The 12,395-nt window shown below is 36.8% G+C and overlaps 1 protein-coding gene across 8 annotated transcripts in view; it reads right to left on the minus strand.

The window, feature by feature from the left end:
• Window positions 1-12,395, minus strand: part of nfixb (nuclear factor I/Xb) — a 126,609-nt gene that overhangs the window by 95,085 nt on the left and 19,129 nt on the right. The gene's annotated exons all lie outside the window — the stretch shown is intronic.

A 12,395-nucleotide genomic window follows, 5' to 3' on the forward strand; every position in this document is an offset into this window, starting at 1 on the left:
CCCCAGTTGAGTATTTCAGAAGCACAGGTCTGCATTTTAAGGAAAAGAGCAAAGGGCACACATGTAGTAAAGCAGTGGCTGCAGATTTCCGATGCTCCAACTTGTTGGTTGCACTTATCCCAGTTTACAAACCAGCACATTACTATGTGTGAAAAATCTGTTAGCAATTTGTGGCTACGTGCTAACGTGCCCAGAGTGGGCTATGGGGGAGACCAGAGGAGGATGAGGCACGCACTGGCATTCCAAGCCCACAAAAGGGCTCCGCTCATGGGTTAGCTTGCCCCCTGCAAGACGACAACACAAATATTGCAAGATAAATGTTCTTGAGTAGAAGTTAGTTTTGGTCCACTGAAATTTTTATTTCATTACATAGTTTAACTTTAACTTGAATTCAATTAGGACAATTTAACTGTTTTCCAATGGACTACTGTTTGTCCACGGTCTTGTTGGGATGATTATTACTAAATATGGAACATGAAATGTTATAAGGAGACAAATACCAAAGTGTAGCAAAATGTTGAATTTAACCCCTATTCTTGCATCCTTTGAGCCTGTATTATTATGTCCACTGAATACATGAAACTATCCAATACTTTATGTTACAAACTATTGATATACATCAATTGATGTTGACACGAAAATCCCAAACATATTTGTAACATGATTCATTTCAGAATGGTTAATTTATTCCTCTGGGCTATTCTGCTCTGATCGTCTTAAAAGATTGGATAAAACAATATGTGCTTGTGAGTGGGGAGGCTGAGCTTGTCAAGACATGCAGATGTTCTCGACTGGGGCTGGGAGGAGAGGGGGAGGGGCACAGTGACGTTTATATGCCTCAAGTTCACCAGCTCACGAGTCCCGATGGAGCAGATAACTCACATGGTTGTGATTCCAATGGTGGATGCAAAACTCACCTGTGAACAGCCACACAAGTACACTCACACACATACTTGGAAATACCACCAAGTGTTTCATAGCACTAATAAAACGTGTGCCACATTCAATCTGTGTTGTGCAAAAATTATCACATTACAATACTGTAAAAGTGAATCACTAAAGCCATATGCAGAAACATTTCACACATATCCATCTAGCGATACATTCTTTATACAGTAACATGGTGCCTATGCACGCTTTTTACTTTGGCAACTGCTTTATGCGGCGTATTGTGCGCCAACAAACAAAAGTACTAAGCCAACATGAGACAAAATAAGATAGCTAGTCATTTTAAAATGCATATGTAAGTAGCACTTGTATAGCATAGACCACAAATAAAATATTCACTACCTCATAATGTTGTAACACTGTTGATGAAGCAGAAATACAATAATGCAACTGGAATGACATTGGAACCTCTGAACTTCTGATTGACGGGTAAACACTTAACTCACCACACGACTACTACTCTATGAATATCTCACCGCCAAACTGAAATTGTAAACACATCACGTCAAACTAACCTCCTTGGTTGAGATTTTAAAATATTACCATGGTTTGAATCTAATCTCTCCATGCTGTCCTTAATATCACCTTGAAGCTTACATAATACTTCATTATCTTCCAATAGCTACAGTTTGTGGATGCTACCTAAGTATCCTCATCTCTAAGAATACGTCAAAATATTCCGTTTTTATCCACAAATCTGCGGGCTGTGAAGATGGACCGCGTATGGGAGCAGTGACTGTTGGAGGAAGGACATGGCCTGTATGTTGCTGATAGGAGGAGTGTGCACGTGATACAAGGAGCGTGCACGTGAGACGCCGGCCGTGCCAGGGCAGGCCCACTCAGCAGCACGGACGCCATGACCGAGTGTTTTCTCACTGAGCCAGCCAACTGAGTGGAGCTGCTCACACGGCTGCCACGCTCCCAGACTACCACCGAAAGGACGACAACAACTACTCTGACATTTAGCAAATATTACATCTGAATTGATCTAATGATGAAGTGCTTAAGACCCAACTCACACCAAGGAGGTCCTGCGGTTCATTTTGGTTTTGTTGCTGTGTAGTAGAAGTCGCTGGACACATCAAAATTGGAGGATATGAATTACTGCAGGACATACTTTCATTAGGGAATACGTATACTATAATACACTATAATCTTCTGGGGTTTTAAGTAGAATTTTCACATAGATAATTTATACAAATATCACATCTGATTTGATCTAAGGAAGTGCTTAATACTCAACTTACACCAAAGCGGTCCTGGGTTTCATTAGGTTTTGGGAATTACTGAAAAATATAACTTCATTAGGGAATACATATACTATATAATATAGTGTAACCTTTGAGTTTTTCAGTATAATTGTCACGTAGTTGATCATTTTGCTTGAAAAAAGAAAAAAAATGTCTAATAGGCCTGTCACAATAACACATTTTTAAATATGATATATTGATGAAGAAAATATAAAGACAATAAATGATAATACTGTAACAAATTTATGGCACTGAAGCAGATTTCTACGACAAAAGCTATTCTAAATGTACAATACTGTTAAAAAGCATGACTTAAAATGAGGAAATAGTAGTTATTTGCATTGACACAGAAGTTATTTATTCAACTCTATACTTCAAATCATATTGTAGTACATAAAATTGACAAAAACTCCGTGTCTAGTACATAGAAAAACTACTCACGATAAACACTGACCTCCAAAAATGATTGTTTCAACTATTACACATTGAAGCTAATATAGTAATTACCGTGACAGGCCTATGTCTAGTTCTATTAAGTAACAGAAGTACTAATAAACATCATAGCTGTACTAGGTCATGGTCAAGGTCAATTTTCAGTGCAGAACATTTTCAGTACTAAGACGATCTGTTCTATTCTGATGTCTGCATAAAAAGAAAACATATGTACACAGTTTTTTTCCTTTTGAAGTAACAATACTTTTCAGATTTCTCTTCATTCCATCTATTGATAGAAAAGCAGCCAAGAAAAAATACACATCTCCTTCGCACAGTCTCACCATCCGTCACTTTCCTGTGAACAGCTCCAAATAATAAGCAGTGTGCCGCTAAAGTGGCTGCTAGAGAAGGCAAACTTACAAACCACAGCCAGCTTTTCAGAGCATTTGGCCCACTGCGGGTGTTCATTTTCTACCCGGCTAAAAAGCAGCTCTGTAATCGGTAAACACAGAACGCACGGCCTGTGACAAATTCATCCGTTTCATCCCGGGCGGCCATTTTGATTCAACGCAATGATGTGATTTTAATGTAAGTAAGTGTCAGCTGAATTTGAATGCCGCACAAGTTGCAGTAGAAGAAGTACAGAATTTTGTCACTTAAGTAAAAACACAGATCAAGGATGCAAAAAAATACTAAAAGTAACAGTATCAAATGAAAAAATGTACTTAAAAGCATTAAAGTGAGTATAAAAAGTAAAAGTATTCCAAGTAGATTCTGAGATCTACTAAAACTGCAAATGTAGAGATGCTGTTAAAGATTTGTATTTGCAATTTGTTCATCAGAAACAATCTTTTTTTTTTCTATCTGTTTCTATTTGTATATTTTTGTTTGTTCAAACTACTCATGTGGTAATGTCATACACCTTAGGCTTTTTACTCAATCTCAGACAATAACAAACTACTTTTACTTTTCAGTCCTGTGCAAAAATGTAGTGGAGCAGAAAGTACAGACCTGCTCTCGGATATAGTGAAGTAAACATAAAACGTATCCATTTAAAATCAACTTCAGTACAGACACCAAACTTTTTTTTTTTTACTTAAGTACACTGGATATCATGTCATTTTAACAACTCTAAGCAGCCATCTAGTAGTAGTTTGATGTTGTAGTAGTCTGTTAATTACTATATTGACTTATTATTCAGTACATGACAGATGGAACAATCATTTTTGGAGGTCAGTATTTATCTTAAGTACTTTTCTTTGTATGAGTGAGAGTTTGTGGTTATTTTATCTGTAATATGATTTGATTTTAGCTGTAAACAGCTGAAATCTGATCTAAAACTATACAATCTAATTACTTAAGTGTTTCATTCTGTTCTTTATTTATTGCAGTTCATTTATTTTTTATTTTTTATAATATTGTACATTTAAGCAATAAACTCATGGAGCGTATGACCTGCACCTTGAAACTCCAGGGGAATTAGGACAAAGGCACTGGGACTGTACTGTAACTGTGATGATGATTCAGATGTGACATGATGTGAAATGCATATTCGCTTTGTACTTTTGCTTTTTGTTATTGTTTGTACTCAAATGTTTTTGTGGTAGAAACTGTTTAAAAGGTAAAAAAAAAAGAACATTTAGAACTGTTTTTGGGAAATAATTTTGCTTTACAGTTTGGTTTCAATATTATTGTTTATCTTAGTTATTTGTTATGTTAGTTATTTGTTATCGTGACAGTTTGATGTGAGCTTAACACAGCACACAGTATTCTAAGCTCAGTGATTTAGCAATGAGCTAACAGCAGCGGTGCAATGTTGCGACATATGCAGTGAAATCATTGTTGCGAATTCGGATTTAGAATTTCAACACTGCCTCAAACGAAAGGGCTCTCCAGGTTCGTGTGTTAACTTGCCGCTTAACAAAGCTTTAGGGCTCATAGTCATACTTTTCAAAGAGACAAAACGCCACAGTGGTTCAAACGGCACAGGAAGAAAGTGCAGAGAAGAGAGGAGCCGGCAGAGCGCAGGGCTGTTTGAAAGCGGGCGCGTTGGTAAACAAGGCTCTTGAACCAAAGTGACATTTAAGAGAATCCCTCCCCTCTGAAGTGTCGGGAGAATGTAAACTCGCTCCTGTTCGGCTTTTGTGTGGTTAATGAGCAACTCCAGGTGCACATGTTAACACTGAGGAGAGCGATCCGAGGGCGCTGGGAACAAATAAGGACAGTTTATGCAAAAAAGGAACAAATTGAAGTAATGCAACTGTAGTTTTTGGTGGGTTGCGTTGATTTGCGTTCTCTGTCAGAAGCTAGAGTAAAGCATTAGGCACTTGCGATTGTTTCAGACTAAAGACATGTTTTTTTTCATGATCGACACTGTTTAGAAGCCATAGAGTCGGTTTAGATTACTTTCCCCAAATTATGTAATTAAAATTGACTAAAAACTCCCTCACAACCAATTTTTTACCACAAACCTTTAAGAGACTTGTGATGTTGATTGTGCTGGAGATTTAAGGCCGGTAGCCGTTGCGCTGAAAACCCCAAATATCAGCATCAGACAACTACTTACTAAAAAAAAATTTTTTACAATATATAAATAAAAAAAAGGAAAACTCAAACGAGAATTGTTAAACCACTCTGAATTTAATTAAGAATATGTGTGCATTATGTTTCTATGGAAAACTGAAACACATATAACAATTAAGCATAACATATATACAGTATTATTATTTTTCAGTGACAATTTGGCCTGTTTTTGTGGCTAAGTAGTAGCGAGTTTGCCAGCTCTACACTGTTGGCGGTCACACTGTCCATGGGAGGCCAGGGCAGTGGACACGGCTCAATACACAGAGCAGTAGTAGCATTACAACCCGCTGGTCGTATACTGTACTCGTACTGCATTGATTTTGCTCTCACATTAATCCTAACCTAAAGATTTCACCACGAATGATAATAAACAAAAGAAATACTCAGCTGGACCAAACGGGCGAATCAAAATTGTTGTTCCATGCTCCGGGTCATATAAAGAGCAAATTTGATTAAAAAAGTGACGATACAACATAGTATAATGGTCTTAATCAGATTAATCTTAGCTTCATAATGGTATAAATGTAAAAAATATATGTCACTGAAAATAATAATATAAAGATTTGGGTGTTATAGTATCCGCTGGTAGAAGGCGGGGTCACAAAAAGGTTGGGAGTGCTGCAGAGGCATGCTTTGAGACATTTCGTTAATGTATTGAAGTGTGACTGTGTCTGTAATTTTGATTGACAGATGTCTGCATGCTTTGGCTTCGTCCTTGTTTTAATCACGTTCATTGAGACACACAAGCTTCATTTATGCATGAAATGTGTCATTAAATGTCTACTCTTGAATGAAGTACATGTAAAAACAAATACTAAGTGGTTTGTGAGATTAGATTAGATTTTTATGAATGTGATCCGTACTTCTGAGGGAGTAGGTGAAAGCTTTGTGGAGTTTTTTTTTTTTTTTTTTGATTGACCTTTCAAAATAGATGATTCAAAATTGCGTTTAATGAGCAAATAACAACGTTTGAGCAGTCCTTTTTGGATGTTTTCAGGTGTCCTTTGAGCTACGTAGTTATTGCATTGCCAAATCCTTAATCAAAATTTGATCAGTACAGTTCCTTTGTTGTTTTAGGGCAGTTCAGGTCATCCCAAAATAAGCATGCACAAGTCACAGCTCCTACTACAAACTGCTGTAATAAATGATTGCTGTAATAATTAGAGTATTTAATTAGTGTAATTAATTAAGAGGGAAAACATGTTAAATCAGGTTTAATTTTTGTTGAATTGAATTGTGTGTATTGTGTTTCTGGACCTAATTTCGCTAAAAGATACCATTCTAAATTAGATACTAAATCTAAAAACAGTGTCATAATAAAAAAAAACTATATCTTTAAAACATCTCACAACCAACCACTGTTCATGGACTCATCCTAACTCACTTTTTCTACACCAAAATCGCTTGCAGACAGTCCACGTTCTCAGTTCGCAACATTTTAAGCACATATCTGAACCCCACCTCACGTAAAACTTTAACAAAAATAAGAGATCATCCCGAAGCGTCGCCGAAACAGCCCCATGATCTGATTACCGACTCCAAACTCCAACCGTATGCATGGCCACAATCACAGAGCCGGCCAAGAGAGAGGAAAAAGTGCCTGGTGAATGTGGGCTTGGGGAAAAGTAAAGCCCGCTACTAATGCTGTGTTGAACGCTTTGCAATCAGACAAATAAAGGGGGCAATCTAGCACACAATCAAACTAGAGATTTAGCCCGCTCCACTGCCAACAGCCCGGGACCTCCTCTTTCGGAACAAGGGATGCACTATTGCCTCTGCCCCTCCCTGTCTCTCCCTACTCTTCCCTGTGCCAGTCTGCCAGGCCCCATGCCAACCTTTTCCACCAGTGGGCACGCTGCCTTGCCCTTTATGCAAATGCCCCGTCGACGCCGCTAACTCACAACCCCCACCTCCCCTCGCGCTCCGTCTGCCCCCCTCACGGCCTCTTGTATACATTCTTTGTGATCGATTGAGATACGGAGCTTAAAGGGACACTCTCCGTTTTTGGATTACATAGAATTCTATATGTGATTTTACGCCGTGGGAATAATTTGATTTTTTCTCTGCGTAGTGTCTGTTTCTTCTGCTATTTAGCTATGTACATTCAGAGATAGAAGGTGTTTGTATGTGTGCAGAAAGGGTGTTTGATGCTTGAGTTTTATGGATTCATTTGGAACTGTAATATTACACATTCTTTGATAACAGCCTTTAGATGTTTAAATGTTCATGAATTGTCTTGTATCTTAATATTCTTTTGCGTTGCAGCAAAGAAACCCTTTTATCCCGATAACTGAGATCTGTTTGCAGGTTTGGGTCCACAGGGGTGCATCATTAAATAAGGTTTACTCTTCATTTGAGGCAGGTTAAATAACTGTATTGTGTATTGTGTGCATTGTCTTTGAGGGTGTATCTGAGTTTGAAAGGGGAGCGGGCAAGTGGGTATCTATCCCCCACCAAATATAGAAAAGGGCATAGAATACATATATATATATATACACATATACATATAAACATATAACAATACATTTTTACACAATATGTTACATGTTAAACAATACAACTTTATAAAGTTCAGACTCTATATGTTTGGGCGTTGGCAGCTCTCCAGGTAACTGGTTTAAAACTAGGCTCAGAGCAGGCCAAAAGAACTGTATACTTAAACCAACAAATTCATTTGCAGTGTACATTTTAATTAAATAAAAAGCTTTAAGCTATAGCACATTACATTTCATGCAATTCTTCCCTCCTCTACCATGGGACGTATGGAAGTCAGCAGACTGTTAGGGGCTGAAAAGTAGCGGCCAGAGGCGAATATTTGACAGAGGTGTGGTAGTATGTGTCTGTACCAGCCCTGATAAAGAAGGACATCTCCTGGCAATACCAGTGCAATAGACACAATTAAAGACTAATAAGAGAAGAGCACAAAAGAACAAAAGGGGGCTGTGTGCAGTTTGTCACTGCTTTGCCTTTCATTAGAACATCTTTAGGAGCATATTGAGCGCTGGCTGCTACCTTTAGGGTCACAGAACTGCAAAGACAAGATTACAGCAGTGTTCCCAGACTTTTGTGAGGACATATGTGCAAATGTACACTATAACCCAATGAGACAAGTAGAATTTTTGTATTAATTAACAGTGTTCAGCAAGTGAAGATGGTTGAATACAATAAAACTGACTTTATAAATAAGTACTGCAAAAATTGACACATTTAATATTGTATACATTAGTTCGGCCTGTATATCCTCATTAATGCAAACTCCTGCTATTCAGAAGTCTGACCCTCTGGTTTAAACTGCCCTTTGTAACTTCTCCTATTTGCTTGTCTCCACCGAGATGTTACTTCTTGGCCTAGAATGTTCCACAGTATGGCATTAAACATTTTCCCCTTGTACTTGTTCAATTACAGCTGTTTTATAACTCGAAAATACCTTACAAAATATTAATTCTTACCATGTGCAGGTTTGCCTCTCAGTAGAGTGGCCATTAACCTATCTTCATTGCGATTACCAAGTTTATTTCCGTGGAATAATCAAGGCAAAACAATGATATCTCCATGGAGACAAGCAGCTGACAGATGCTCCACCAAAAAAAGTGACACAGTGCACCTTTAACCTATTTGTCAATGAAGAAAACAAAATATATTCCACATGTGTAAAAATGTAAGCTTGAAACCTGAACTGAAACTGAGAGTGGTGGTGAGTCATGGTGGATAGCTGACCCCTGAGTCAGTGTTCGCTCTTGATTTCTTTGGAACTGTCAAATCCATTGTGAGTCATCCACTTCACCACTTTCCCTCATTTTCCTAATGAACCATGAGAATCTGTCAATACCAGAAATATTTATAGACACAGAGAACCAAAGATACACATGGCAGCGGTTAATAAATTCAGAGCTGTCAAAATCGTCTTTCAATACATCTCTCACTGTGCGACTTTGCATGAGGTCTTATCTGCATATTTTGGTTGCTGTGTTGTTGTTAATTTGGTTCATTACTGAATAAAAATGTGCAGTTGCTTCCTTAGCCCGGAACAAAATACAGTAGTTAGTGGTGGAAGAAGTACTCCATTTTGTTACTTAAGTAAAAGTACAGGTACCAAAGCAAAATAAAATACTTAAGCAAAAGTATCACATGAAAAATATATTGAAGTAAAGGTTTTAAAGTACCTGTTTAAAAATGTACTGAAAGAGTAAAAAGCATTATTTGTATGCATATGTATGTGTATGTATATATGTATGTATGTGTATGTATGTATGTATGTATGTATGTATGTATGTATGTATGTATGTATGTATGTACACAGGGTTGTACATGTGTATGTGTACATATGTTTAAATGTATGGATATATAAGACCTCATTTGTATTTTCTTTATTTTTTTTCTCTTTTTTACTGTATAATATATCAATTTATATAACTGCCCTGAAGGAGTAAATTTTAAAAAAGAGAACTGGAGAAAAAAAAGCATTCTGAGGTCTTATAAGCTTTCAAATGGAGTGATTTTAATACAGACGTGTGCTTATTTTTCCTTGCTGTTTTTATTTGTATATTGTTGGCTCAAAGTGCAATTGTGTTAAAAATAAACCCTTTTCTCAGGTCTCAAACTAAAAAATACTTTTACTTTCCAGTCCTGTCATGTACAGTATGTGGAGTAGAAAGAACAGATACCTGATCTCAAATGTAATGAAGTAAAAGTAAAACACATCCACTTTAAAATGTTCTTAAATTAAGTACAGATACCTAAAATGTATACTTAAGCTACTTAGCAGTACTTTACCACATTTACGTTACATTCCACTACTGGTTATAGTGTTTTGGGTGGTCAAAAATATTGATTTGAACAAGAATTGAGGCAGAAAATTATATAAAAAGAACAAAAGTGGACTAGTTGTGAATAGTTTCATCTGTATCTGTACCAAAAGTAGTGTAAGACCACATCATGACATTAAAAATAATCAACTAATATTGCTGAAAAGTGTTGAAATAAAGTTGAAAAAGTGTTGAAGATTGCATTCGTTGTTTAAAAAAGTGTTCTGTGGAATCAAAACTTCTGTATAAATCAAGACTTTTACTAAATATGGTTTGACATTTTAGTATCACAGGTTATACTTTTCAAAAACCCCCATCTACATATACACAGGATATTAGACATACAAAGTCGATTCTGTTTGGATTGTAAATAGTTGACTGCAGTTTTCCTAAAAAATGAAAATTGAATCAAGCTTGCTCAGATCATCTGTTTACTTTCTCTAAGTCAAAAGTAAACTTGTGGAAGCAGCCTTTAGTCATTAAGAACCACATGTCGGCAAGGCATTCCAGAAACCGACAAAATAAATCACTGCTTTCATGATGCTGGCTCGATACGCCTCTGCACTTTCATTTTTTGGTAATTTGATCTAAACTTTTAGGCGACATTGGATTCCAGTTTAATACACTTACAGAGGTGTATTATAGAAATGGTGGTTTGCTAAGTACATTATCAGCTTTGTGGTACATTTAGCGAACAATTAATTTAATCTAAACTAAGGCAAAAACAACTGTGACTGCTGTTTTCAATATTTTTGTTGTTGTTTATTGCAATGCATACAACTTTTTATACATGGTTGAGTCATAAATACCCTCACACTTTGATGGGATTGGACTTGAGCAACTCTTGATATCTGATTGCGTAATTTATGTGTTTGTTTTTATTTTTTATGATGTTGGTGAAATGTTGAGCGTAGAGGGAGGAGCGAGGCGTGGCAGGGTTTTGTTTCATTTCATTTTTATTATTTGTTTATTTTACTGTTTTGTTTTAGTTCAAATATTAAAATTCAAAATAACCATAATAAATAAATGCCCCTATTATTTTTCAATGTTATTACTGCCACAGTTCCAAAACATTAACCAAAAACAGCCAGCGGAGATTCTGGAAGTCTGCTGAAAAACCCAATTCCAGGTCTAATTCCCAGTTTATAGACTCAGCCGCACGCCTGTTAAGAAGGTAAAGAGCACATGTTGTGGCTATAGGGACGGTCAATCACTACGAGACACGGAGTGGCTTTACGAGCTGGCGCTGACACCGAATAAACAGGGACACTTCATAAATTTGTAGAAGATGGGAAGGAAGCAGGAGCAGGATAAGCTTTTGTAAAAAAAAAAAAAAGGTTCTAAAGGCCCGGACAAAGACGGAGATCAGGTTAAGTGTGAGGATGGGGGAGCACTGCTAACGCTTTTACAAGATGGCGTACCCTGTTTGCAGAAGCACAAACAGAGCGCTGTGTACAGTTCAGGGTAGATGCATTTCAGACGATAGCAGTTCAGATTTTGATTTTACAAATGAGAAATTAAAAAGAAAAAGTGATAAAAGGCGCAAATTACCATATTTTCTGATATATGTTATAATGTTGTTTCCTCATCACAAACAGACCTGGAGTTGTGTTTTGTTTCTTTCATACATGTTTATCACACCAACACTCTGTTCCACCTTGTGATGTCATGTGGTAATACAGGAAGTGCTCCACAATGTTTTTAAACTCCATAAACCTTCACTATAATCAATTGGATAATTTCAGCCCTGGAATTGCCGATCTCTACTAAATCAAAGGTAAAAGGAGCTGTTAACTTTGTTCGCTTTGGAGATGTGTCAGATCAATAATAAAGTGTTACTCAAACATGTGTGAAAGCAGCAAAACAAAACTCCAGGTATGTTTTCAAACACAGCTTAAAGTTTACACAAATTAGTTTTGCATAATATAGGACCTTTAGTGTTTGTTTAATTTTAGCTTCATTTTGACAGACTTTTACTTTTTAGAAACATACTTTTTTTATTCACATACATTAGATAACTTTTTTATTTGCTATTTTTCATTTCTGTTCGATTTGAAGAGATTTTTTGTTAATACCATTTACGACAATCCAGTGAAGTCATGCTATTAAGCTTTAGCATCCAAATTCAAATTAAAATGGTAAGTGCCAAATATTTGAGGAAAAAAAATCTCTTTCCAAACGACCACAGATTAAATTTTTTTTCCAGATAATCAATCAAAATCAGACAAAATCTGAGCAGCGGTGCGACAAGCCAAATATAAACAGCAAATTTCCTAAAGCTGAACACAATGGCAAATGCGGTCTTCCTGAGAGACAGCAAAGGTCACTCGCTTTGACCCCCACAGCCACCGTACACACTTCCTCTTCCTCTGTT

Source organism: Boleophthalmus pectinirostris, unplaced genomic scaffold, assembly GCF_026225935.1.
Source record: "Boleophthalmus pectinirostris isolate CB_2022bp ecotype Guang Dong unplaced genomic scaffold, ASM2622593v1 HiC_scaffold_17, whole genome shotgun sequence".
In the NCBI taxonomy this organism is placed as follows: domain Eukaryota; kingdom Metazoa; phylum Chordata; class Actinopteri; order Gobiiformes; family Gobiidae; genus Boleophthalmus; species Boleophthalmus pectinirostris.